The sequence below is a fragment of the Penaeus japonicus genome, unplaced genomic scaffold, assembly GCF_977035675.1.
Source record: "Penaeus japonicus unplaced genomic scaffold, GWHDUDI00000001_assembly GWHDUDI00000010, whole genome shotgun sequence".
NCBI lineage: Eukaryota > Metazoa > Arthropoda > Malacostraca > Decapoda > Penaeidae > Penaeus > Penaeus japonicus.
The window spans coordinates 22,492,519-22,505,018 of record NW_028234412.1 but is presented as its reverse complement, the minus strand read 5'-3'; the positions used below and the strand labels follow the sequence as shown (position 1 = coordinate 22,505,018).

Genomic DNA, 12,500 nt, shown 5'->3' with positions numbered 1-12,500 from the left:
CCCTCTTATCTGTCCTCACCTTCCCCCTCTCCCTCCCTTCCTCCATTCTTCCCCCTCTTATTTGTCCTCCCCTTCCCCCTCTCCCTCCCTTCCTCCATTCTTCCCCCTCTTATTTGTCCTCCCCTTCCCCCTCTCCCTCCCTTCCTCCATTCTTCCCCCTCTTATCTGTCCTCACTTTCCCCCTCTCCCTCACTTCCTCTCTCCCTTTCTTTCTCCCTCTCTCTCTCTCTCCCTTCCTCCCTCTCTCTTCCTCCCTCTCCCTTCCTCCCTCTCCCTTCCTCCCTCTCCCTTCCTCTCTCTCCCTTCCTCTCTCTCTCTCTCTCTCTCTCTCTCTCTCTCTCTCTCTCTCTCTCTCTCTCTCTCTCTCTCTCTCTCTCTCTCTCTCTCTCTCTCTCTCTCTCTCCCCTCTCCCCCTCTCCTCCCCATCCCCCCCTTCTCTCCTCTCCATTCTCCACCTTTCCTTTCCACCATTCCTCTCCTTTCCTGTGCCGTCCTCTCCTTTGTCGCGACCTCTCTCCCTCCTTCCCTCCCTCCCTCTCTCTCTCCCTCCTTCCCTCCCTCCCTCTCTCCTTCCTTCCCTCCCTCCCTCCTTTCCTCCTCTTCTCTGTCCCTCCCTCCCTCCCTCCTTCCTTCCCTCCCTCCTTCCCTCTCTCCCTCCTTCCCTCCTCCTCTCTCTCCCTCTCTCTCTCCTTCCGTATCCCTCCCTCCTTCCCTCCTCCTCTCTATCCCTTCCTCCTACCCTCCCTCCCTCCTTCCCTCCTCTTCTCTGTCCCTCCCTCCCTCCCTCCTTCCCTCCTCCTCTCTACCCCTCTCTCCCTCCTCCTCTCTATCCCTTCCTCCTTCCCTCCCTCCCTCCTTCCCTCTCTGTCCCTCCCTCCCTCCTTCCCTCCTCCTCTCCATCCCTCTCTCCCTCCTGTATCCCTCCCTCCTTCCCTCCTGTATCCCTCCCTCCTTCCCTCCTCCTCTCTATCCCTCCTCCTCTTTATCCCTCCCTCCTTCCCTCTCTCCCTTCTTCCCTCCTCCCCTCCTACTCTCTATCCCTCCCTCCTTCCCTCTCTCCCTTCTTCCCTCCTCCCCTCCTCCTCTCTATCCCTCCCTCCTTCCCTCCCTCTCTCCCCTCTCCCTTCTCCCCTCGCACACGCATGCTGGTTAATCTTAGCTCCAGATCTAATGTCAACGTCCGGTACGCGTTGCGAGATTAGAAGCTGTCTGGGATGTTATAGCGATAAATGAGGGAAAAAATGCCTGCGACTGTATGAGTAATGAGTCTTGTGAGGGAGTAGGTGAGTGACTTTGCACGTTTGTTTATATATATATATATATATATATATATATATATATATATATATATATATATATATATAAATATATATATATATATTATATATATATGTGTGTGTGTATGTATGTATGTATGTATGTATGTATGTATTTGTGTGTGTACATAATGAGAATGAGGTCGAAAGAAAGAAAGAAAAAAAAATGGGGAAAGAGAGGGCAAGTATATATAATTTAAAAATGGTAAGAACTCTGTTATCTCATCGCGTATTAACATCTACTTTGTTTCGTTACAGGTGAGTGGGACTCCCCGAGGACATGGTTCGTTCGTTGCTTGGTAAGTAGGGGAGGGAGGGAGGGAGGGAGGGAGAGAGGGGGGAATGGCGATAGGGAATGGGAATGCTGAGAGGAGGGAGGCAGAAAGAATAAGAGGGACAGTGTGAGGGAATGAAGGAGAGACAGAGAGAGAGAGAGAGAGGGGGGGGGGTGGAATTATTCATTTGATAACTGAAAGAACGATGACAGACCGACTAAAAGAGGACCAAAAAATCCTTAAAGCGTACATATTGATCAGGCCTGGGATCTTTTTTCCAGGAACGTATTAAACACCGGCAGCCTTTTGTGTTTAGTTACATGTCGTCATGGAAGGTAAATTTAGAGGGTTTGTTTACATGAAATTAGGAGGAAGCGATGATATTTTTGCTTGTGTTTACATCGTGTTTATGTGCATGTGGTTATATTTGCTTGCACGTGAAGAGGTTTTTATATTTGCGGATACGTTAAAAGGTTTATACTTTGTACACACGAGGGTGAGCGTGTGTACGTGTCTGTACTTGCCTCTGTGTGCTTGCAAATTGGTTTTGTTCATGCAATTTCATATCAGCCTTTAGCTTAACTAAAAGCACGAGAGATTCTACGCATTCGACGCGAAAAAAAATAGAATAACACAGAATAGAATGTCGATCGCCGTGTAATTTTTGTTTATTTAAACACGGAGTGTGTGGCCGTAGACTTATCAATGTCTGCATGGTATTAGTCTGTTGTGTAATAGTCTGTTATCCGGGTGTATGTTTATTTATCAATCTGTCTAATTATGTAGTCCTCCCTTGTTTTCCTTTTTTCCCTCTCTCTGTCACGCTTTTACTCATCCCCCCTTCTCTCTCTCTTTCTCTTTCTCTTTCTCTTTTTCTCTCTCCCTTCTCCCTCTCTTTCCCTCTCTCTCTCTCTTTTTCCTCCCCCCCTTTCCCCTGTCTCCCTCTTTTCCCTTGTTCTTCCGTCCGTCCGCCCTTCTCTCTCTCTCTCCATCCATCCATCCATCCATCCATCCATCCATCCATCCATCCATCCATCCATCCATCCTTCCATCCATCCTTCTCTCTCTTCCTTTCTCTCTCTCTCTCTCTCTCTCTCTCTCTCTCTCTCTCTCTCTCTCTCCCTCTCTCTCTCCCTTTCTCTCTCCCTCCCTCCCTCCCTCTCTCTCCCTCCCTCCCTCCCTCCCTCCCTCCCTCCCTCCCTCCCTCCCTCCCTCCCTCTCTCTCCCTCTATTCCCCTTTCTCTCTCCCTCTCTCCCCCTTTCTCTCTCCCTCTCTCCCTCTCTCCCTCTCCCCTCCTCTCTCTCCTACCCTTCCTGCCTTCTCTCTCTCTCTCTCTTTTTCCTCCCCCTCCCTCCCTTTCTCTCTATCCCTCCCTCCCTCCCTCCCTCCCCTCTCCGCTCTCTCCTTCCCCCCTGCTCTCTTTTTGTCTCTCCCTCTCTCTCTCTCCCTCTCCTTCTCCCCCCCCCCCTCTCTTCTCTCTCTCTCTCTCTCTCTCTCTCTCTCTCTCTCTCTCTCTCTCTCTCTCTCTCTCTCTCTCTCTCTCTCTCTCTCTCTCTCTCTCTCTCCCCCTCCCTCTCTCTCTCTCTCCCTCCCTGAAAGCACTGCACTCTGTACATTGCATTACTTGTAACGCTGTATCTGAGAACAGCTGATTAAGTTCTGTTATCCATTATATATATAATAGTATTTGCATTCATATAGCTGTACTAATTCTTTTAGTCTTAAGGTCTTGTTCTATAAATATTTATCTACGCCTCTCGCAGGCCACCCAAGCACACTACGCCTTTTCACGTATAAACAGTACAACCACTATACTCAGAGGCCCTACTCTACCGACCCATATAAAGAAATAGGCCGTACAATGACGTCACGTGGGAATTCATATGACGTCATGTAACAAGCCTACGGGCCTGAATATAAACGCTCCCCTCGGAAAGTCTCATCAGACAAGGGGACACCGAGGGAGTTACCATAGCTCCACTGTACCATTGCTGCCCAAGAATAAACCCTGTTAACCTGAACTTTCGTCTGGACTTCTCCCCGCTACCACGGTGTCACACCGACACCTTAACCTGAATGCTGAACGAGACTCTGTCAAGAAACGCCTGCTGACCGCACAATTCGCAACCTTACAGTGTATCAGTTGTGAACAGCGTCGGGATTCGTTCTCCCACAAGTCCTGCCTCCGACCAGACGAAGAGACAAGCCCCTCCCACCCCCCCCCCCCCCCCCACCGCTGACCCTGCCAGACGAACAGGTCCCATCAAGTAGCAGCATCCAATGCAAACCAAGCCAACAGGTGTCCCTCTCTGCTGAACACTGCTAGCAGCCCTGCTGTCCGTGCCGTCTCCACGGAAAACTCTGCCGCACACGCACCGTCAATCAAGCGTGTTGCCATCTTACGCACACAACGCCACCCAAGTGTGCCATCTTTAACCATCGTTAACCAGAAGGCGCCTCAGTCCGCCCTACGAGGGAATTACAGGCCCAGCCGTGCCCGACCCAGAGCCGAAGTCTGGGATTCCAGTGAAGAGCATCAGACGTAAAGGCATCGATTACGACACACAGACCATCATCCGTAGACGAGTAAGCACCGCTGACAACGAAGAAAACACAGAACATCACCTGCAGACGTACCGCTGACAACGAAGAAAACAAGGTTAGTCAGAGTTTTGTCAAGGCACAATTTTTTTTTAGTCAGATTGTAATTTAGGATATTTTTTTTTTTCCCTCTCTTTGTACAATTTCCCAGTGTGACGATTTTTTTCTTTTTTTTTTTTTAAGTGTATCTGACCTGTTTATTTTTTTCCAAGTGTTACGATTTCATTTTCTCCAAGTACACCATATTACAAGGAGACTGTTACCACTTTCCCCGTGACCGCAGTGACGATTTGTTTAGTTTCCCTGCCCATAGAAAACGGACTCACTCATGCTGCCTCACTCACGGGTCGTACCTTTTCAATACCTCATTCATTCATTCTGGACGTTATCTTCTGGTTTCCTACATGCCTAAACTTCCAGCTGCCTCCCTAAAAGTCAACTTGTATTACGAAATAGAAAATTAGCTGAAGAACAACTGCAAATGCACACATTTTAGGAGTTACACTCGACACTCACAACACACACAGGCATTGCTGAACACGTGCCTCCCTCAGAGCCTGAGCTCACGCACGAACATACACACATACACCCTGCTGACTTACCACCCTCACTCACCCCTATGTCTTCCCGGCACGCACTTATACCCCTGAAAGCCCCTCCCATCCTTTTTCTTTTTCTACTAACGCCTCACCACATATTAACATGACTACATCAATCCTCCAGCCTATCACCACCATCACCAAGTTTGACGGTACAGGAAAAGTATCAACATCAACTCTGTTCCATGACACTGAATCATATGTACTTTCCACTGAACCTAATATTAACAGGAACTCGGTTGACTTTCAACATAAATGCATGCAGCATGTTGTACAACGCATTGACAGGAGTGTACCCATAATTGAATCACTCTTTAACAGTGTTGATATGGATGTTAATCCATGGATAGATTTCAAGAAAACCTTCGGTGACTACTTCGCAAATACCAAAGCAACTTCGTGTCTCGAATATGATAAATTAATGTCTTTAAGGTGTAAATCTGTTGCATACACTGATCTTCTGCTCTTACAAGCAGAGGCTAAGACTGCTTTTGCCGGATTCATGTAAGCGGTGAGTAAGGACGCAAGCAAGGCGAATCTTTACGCTGCTATTGAGCCGATAAAAAAGGATTACTTGTCGTTTGTGACCGAGTTTCTATTGATTACTAGTCTACCTCATGAAGCCAAGTTAACAATGTCCGATCTATTCGTCCCGCCCGAAAGACCCGAAAATATTGTACCTGTTTTTTCTAAGACCTGTAAAACCATCCCAGATCTCCAAGGTCCCCTACAGACAGTGAGTGCACATACCAAACAAGTAACTTTCTCAGAACGACCAGCCCGGGCGCCCTCTAGCTCGCCGGCTCGTCCGACGTCCTCGACGACCCGCTCGTTTACTCGCTCCCCTGCGCGCTCGCCGGCTCGTGCTCCCACTCGTACGCCTTCTCGTATTAACAACCGTGAGATTTATCACCAGCACCGAGGCGCACGCCCACGTCGCGATGAAACTACCTGGTTACCCTCTGTAGACGCCTGTTACCATTGTCTTCGCCCTGGACACATAGCTCGCGATTGCCGTAATAGACCTTACTGCCCTTATCATCAGAACGTTGGTCACAGGTGGTATGAGTGCCGCGCATTCCCTGACCACGTTCGACAAACAAAGAATGAGTTGTACAAGAGACGCGCACAGTCTTCAGTTTCCACTAATTTTTTAGATGCTCATCCACAGGATTAATACGATCCCCTGACTACATTGCCTGCTTAGCTACGGTCAAGACACGTAATGACGTGCCCTCTTGCGGTGCCCCTCTCTTGTTCACACAGGTAAATGGAAAAGATGTTTACGCTTTTATTGACTCTGGTAGTGCCATCAGCATCGTTCCTGCAGATACTTTGGTTGTTCTTGGAATTCGTACTCCTCGCAAGCCTTCCCCCTGGCTCGTTCATGGAGCCAGCGGCGCAAATTTGAACGTTATTGGTGAGACTGTTCTCACGGTCACTCTGTCAGATGAATCATACTCGCATCCATTTGTTATTGTTGAAGACCCAGTGATACCGGAGATGTGCTCCTCGTCATGATTTCTTGTATAACACAGGACTTTTTCAAGTCCCTGAAGGAAATGTTGCCATTCATGGTGAATGCACTTATGAACTCACTCCTCCCAGCCAAGCATGGCTTCGTTGTAATTCGGTTCTCACATCATCTACTGTGCATGATGTTGACTCAAGGTTTCCCCGCGTGCCCGCTGTCGTACCAGCCACGCCTGTTGATGTTTTTGCTGATTCTTGGCACGCAAAGATGAATGCGCCGTTGCCGCCGTCACACGAGGACGCAGTCTCCTCAAGGTTTCCCCGCGTGCCCGCTGTCGTACCAGCCACGCCTGTTGATGTTTTTGCTGATTCCCGGCACGCGAAGCTGAATACGCCGTTGCCACCGTCACACGAGGAAACAGTCTCCTCAAGGTTTCCCCGCGTGCCCGCTGTCGTACCAGCCACGCCTGTTGATGTTTTTGCTGATTCCCGGCACGCAAAGATGAATGCGCCGTTGCCACCGTCACACGAGGACGCAGTCTCCTCAAGGTTTCCCCGCGTGCCCGCTGTCGTACCAGCCACGCCTGTTGATGTTTTTGCTGATTCCCGGCACGCAAAGATGAATGCGCCGTTGCCACCGTCACACGAGGACGCAGTCTCCTCAAGGTTTCCCCGCGTGCCCGCTGTCGTACCAGCCACGCCTGTCGATGTTTATGCTGATTCCTGGCACGCAAAGATGAATGCGCCGTTGCCGCCGTCACACGAGGACGCAGTCTCCTCAAGGTTTCCCCGCGTGCCCGCTGTCGTACCAGCCACGCCCGTCGATGATTATGCTGATTCCTGGCACGCAAAGATGAATGCGCCGTTGCCGCCGTCACACGAGGACGCAGTCTCCTCAAGGTTTCCCCGCGTGCCCGCTGTCGTACCAGCCACGCCCGTCGATATTTATGCTGATTCCCGGCCCGCGAAGTTGAACGCGCCGATGCTCCCGTCACCTGAGGACCCAGCCTCCTCAGCGCCTGTTGATGTATTATGTTCTTTGAAGTCCGAGCACGACGTCTCACAGCACTTCACGTGGACCCCAGCGTCCGATGCACCCTTTTGCGTAACTAATGAAAGTATCACATTGCCACCATTCACGGATTGTATGGTGCCGGTGAGCGTGCCATTTACGAATGGCACGGTATTGGTGTGTCCCGATGGTGTAAGGATACATGGTTTAGTAGCCCTACCCGCGCTTTACACGGCGAAGGATGGTCAATTTTCGTTACGTCTGATCAACGTTAACGAGACCCCGGTTTGCCTGGAGCGTGCAACGAGAGTGGTTGACTGCGAAGTCACGCACCTCCCGGTAGTTGAGCATGACTTACCTGTTCCTGTGCTAGCCACCATCACCACACCTGCCTCTGGTTCGCCAACACCTACAATCCCGAATGTTGCAACGAATGTTTTCCCCCCTGTCGAGATTCCCGAAGGAAATGTAGTATTGGAAAGACTATTCACAGACTTTCCTCAGTTGCTCCCCAGTGAAAGCCGTCCCATCGGACGTACAGATATTCTACAGCACTCTATTGACTTAGAAAAAGACGCACGCCCAGTATACATTCCTGCTTATCGCGTTCCGCATAGCCGCAGACAGGATTTTGAAAAGCAAACAAGTAAATTACTCGAGCTCGATTTAATTGAGCAAAGCACGTCGCCATGGAGCGCCCCTATGATTTTGGTACCTAAGAAAGATGGCTCATTACGCCCAGTCGTGGACTACAGACGTCTAAATAACCTCACCATACCTGACCGTTATCCGATCCCTAGTTTACGCCTCCTCTTACAGGACATAGGCACTGGACACTCTGTATTTTCTACAATTGATTTGCAGCAAGGATTTTTTCAAGTACCTTTAGACCCCGATTCAAGAGAAAAGACTGCCTTTTCTACCCCACATGGACACTTTCAGTTTAAGCGAATGCCCTTCGGTTTACGGAATTCTCCCATTACATTTTCTCGTCTCATGGCCGCGGTCATGACCGGCCTGATTGGTAACACAGTTTTTTTGTACCTTGATGACTTGTTAATTGTATCTAAAAACGTTGCTGAACACGAAACCAAGCTAAGAAAGATATTCGAGAGACTTTCTAATGCAGGACTGACTCTAAATCCGAAGAAATGCATGTTTTTTCAGAGACAGATCGATTACCTTGGCCATACTATTGACTCGAATGGACTGTCCCCAAACTCAAGGAAAATAGATGATATTCTTGATTACCCTAAGCCAAAGGACGTTAAGCAGGTTAAGTCCTTCCTTGGCCTTGCAGGTTTCTATAGGCCCTTCATAAGAAATTTTGCTCAGATTGCTGCCCCCTTAACTCGTCTCTTTTCTAAAGACGTCCCGTTCACATGGAATGATGAACAACAAAGTTCTTTTGATAAGCTAAAGTCTCTTCTTACCCAGGCCCCTGTTCTCACCTTCCCTGATTTTGATAGTCCTTTCACATTAGCCACTGATGCCTCCACTTTGGGCCTCGGTGCAGCCCTCATGCAGAGGACTAACGGTCGACTACGACCAATTGCATTTGCCAGTAGAAAGCTGAATTCCGCTGAGACTCGTTACAGTGCTACAGATTTAGAGTCATTAGCTGTTGTATGGGCACTTAAACACTTTAGAGAACTTATTCTAGGTTACGATATTGAAGTCTTAACAGATCATAGGCCCCTGTGTCACCTCCTTGCAGAATCCAAGTCCCCTAGCGGTCGACAAGCCAGATGGATAGATACGCTATTAGAATTTAATCCAGTAATACGATACACTCCAGGTGCAAGTAATAAGGTTGCAGATTCCCTTTCTAGAATTCCTGTCTCACACTTAGACGTGTTGGATGCAGATGACTTACGTACAAAGCAAAGAGAAGATGTACTCTATAAGGACTTAATTCAGTCATTGGAAAAGGACCCTTCCCGCCCTCTACCACCACGTAGATATGTTCCCACGAGGGATTTGTACTTACAAGACGGTATACTTTTTCGACGTTCCGCCCCCAAAAGGTCGCGCGGCTGTAGACAACGCCATATTTACACACAGCTCGTTATACCCGAGTCACTCGTACCCACGGTACTGCAGCTTCTACATGAAGCACCCACAGCAGCCCATGCGGGCATTGACAAGGCGGTACAGACCGCACGTAGTCGTTATTTCTTCCCTAGAATGGGACCCCGAGTTATTGAACATGTTAAGAAATGCCAAACCTGCCCCCTTTACAAAGGTTCCACTTCGGCACCTGCTCCCTCTCTGACATACGATATTCCTGAACGCCCCTTCCAGCGTGTTAGTGTTGACATTCTTTCCGGTTTTGCTACTTCCGCTGCAAATAACCGCTATTTACTTGTCTTCATCGACAATTTCTCACGCTACTGTGAACTAATCCCCATTCCTGATAAGTCAGCACTAACCATAGCACGAGTTTTCTTAGAGAATATTATTTGTAGACATAACACACCTGATGAATTAGTCTCTGACAATGGAACTGAATTCAACAACTCATTGTTACAATCAATTTGTGACACTCTTCAAGTGAAGAAGATTAACGTCTTACCTTATAGGCCGCAAGCAAATGGTATCACAGAGAGACTAAATCGCACAATTCTTAACATGCTCCGTGCCACACTCTCCACACACTCATTAGACTGGGATGAATGGATCCCCATTGTTCAAATGGCTATCAATAGCACTTACCACAGCACTTTAGGTGACATTCCACACTTCATTCTTTATGGTGAAGACAGAAGGCTCCCCTATGAGCTTATAGAACAGAACCCCTCCCCTGTATACACAGATGACTTTGTAAGATTGACTATTGCTAGGAAACAGGAGATTTACAAACAGGCACGTGAACACCTACAAGTGGAGCGGGACAAGATTATAGCCCAACAACATCGCCTCGCACGGCGTAAAGACGTAGACATTGGCGTATTAGTTTTTCACCAAATTATTGACAGGGCTCCTCCCATGCCAAAGCTATCACCCAAATTTGAGGGACCATTTCGTGTAATACAAGTCAGAAATAATAAAGCCCTTTGCAAATCACTCATAAATAGTGCTCAGTCATGGTTCCATTTCGATACGCTTAAGCTTGCAAGCAAATACTACGAAGACGAATTCAACAGACTACACCCGAGTAACGCTAACATATCTCCTAAATGAATACCCAAATATTCACTCTTCATTTTTTTCCCCTCACATTACCTGATGCAGACATTCTATACTTCTCCGCTGCCACAACACACACGCACACATCAAGGTCACAGACGCTCTTTTCCTCCCTCGTTATCTGCCGACTCGACTCCGAGCGGTTCACCATCCACCCATCCAGTCGTTGTTTTATTTTGTTTGTTTAAAGAAATCTCTACATATGGTTTCCGAGCCTGTAAGCGCTAGCCATCATATGGACTAGCACCCGAAAGCGATGCTCCTGCCCTTTGGTCTATTGTTTTTGCTCATTATTATAATATTTGCTTTGTTGTCATTATTCAGATTTCCTTGCCTCTCATGTTCACTGTTTTGTTCATTACCTCACTATTTTGCTATTTATTTTGTCATATGTACTATATTTTAGGCACACCTCCTGTTTCTCATGTATTTACTGTTTTTTTTTGGTATTATTATCTTATCTTAGACCATATTCCCCCGTGTTATGTATCTTACTATATGTACTCTCCCTATACTGTATTCTTATATATGCCAATATATGTCAGTGTTTGCATTATGTATACGATTTTTTGTCTATGCTATGACTATATATATGTGTTATGATATTTTACTTAGCTAGTTGTTTGTGCCTTGCATTTACTCTGACATACCATATATGCGCCGGAGACCGGCGCGGTAGCGTGGCAGAGCGGTGAAAGCACTGCACTCTGTACATTGCATTACTTGTAACGCTGTATCTGAGAACAGCTGATTAAGTTCTGTTATCCATTATATATATAATAGTATTTGCATTCATATAGCTGTACTAATTCTTTTAGTCTTAAGGTCTTGTTCTATAAATATTTATCTACGCCTCTCGCAGGCCACCCAAGCACACTACGCCTTTTTATCTTTCACGTATAAACAGTTTACTACAACCACTATACTCAGAGGCCCTACTCTACCGACCCATATAAAGAAATAGGCCGTACAATGACCGTCACGTGGGAATTCATATGACGTCATGTAAACAAGCCTACGGGCCTGAATATAAACGCTCCCCTCGGAAAGTCTCAGCCCGCATCCTCCCCCCCCAGTCCCTCTAGACTAGTGAGCCCTGTTGTTAAGAGTCAGACAAAGGGACACCGAGGGAGTTACCATAGCTCACCCCCTCACTATATGTGTACCCTTGCTGCCCAAGAAGTAGTCTCATCTCCTCCCTCCCCCCTAACCCTGTTAACCGTTGTGATTGAACTTTCGTCTGGACTTCTCCCCGCTACCACGGTGTCACACCGACACCTTAACCTGAGATTGCTGAACGAGACTCTGTCAAGAAACGCCTGCTGACCGCACAATTCGGCCACCTTATTGTGCCTTGCATTTACTCTGACATACCATATGTGCGCCGGAGACCGGCGCGGTAGCGTGGCAGAGCGGTGAAAGCACTGCACTCTGTACATTGCATTACTTGTAACGCTGTATCTGAGAACAGCTGACTCAAGTTCTGTTATCCAATATATATATATAATAGTATTTGCATTCATATAGCTGTACTGATTCTTTTAGTCTTAAGGTCTTGTTCTATAAATATTTATCTACGCCTCTCGCAGGCCACCCAAGCGCGCTGCGCCTTTTTCACATATAAACAGTACAACCACTATACTCAGAGTCCCTACTCTACCGACCCATATAAAGAAATAGGCCGTACAATGACGTCACGTGGGAATTCATATGACGTCATGTAACAAGCCTACGGGCCTGAATATAAACGCTCCCCTCGGAAAGTCTCGACAGACAAGGGGACACCGAGGGAGTTACCATAGCTCCACTGTACCATTGCTGCCCAAGAATAAACCCTGTTAACCTGAACTTTCGTCTGGACTTCTCCCCGCTACCACGGTGTCACACCGACACCTTAACCTGAGATTGCTGAACGAGACTCTGTCAAGAAACGCCTGCTGACCGCACAATTCGGCCACCCTCCCTCCCTCCCTCCCTCTCTCTCCCTCTCTCTCCCTCCCTCTCTCTCTCTCTCTTCCCCGCCTCCCCAACCCC

General features: G+C 47.9%; 1 protein-coding gene across 7 annotated transcripts in view; it reads left to right on the top strand.

Annotated features, from left to right (window-relative positions):
• LOC147471151 (uncharacterized) overlaps positions 1-12,500 on the top strand; it is a 308,461-nt gene that overhangs the window by 136,255 nt on the left and 159,706 nt on the right. The window contains exon 1 of one of the 7 annotated variants that reach the window (XM_086541005.1): positions 1,593-1,615. The exons of the other annotated variants lie outside the window; for them this stretch is intronic. The gene's annotated coding sequence lies outside the window, so the exon portion shown is untranslated. Of the gene's footprint in view, positions 1-1,592; positions 1,616-12,500 lie in introns of those variants that run through there. 7 annotated transcript variants of the gene reach the window in all.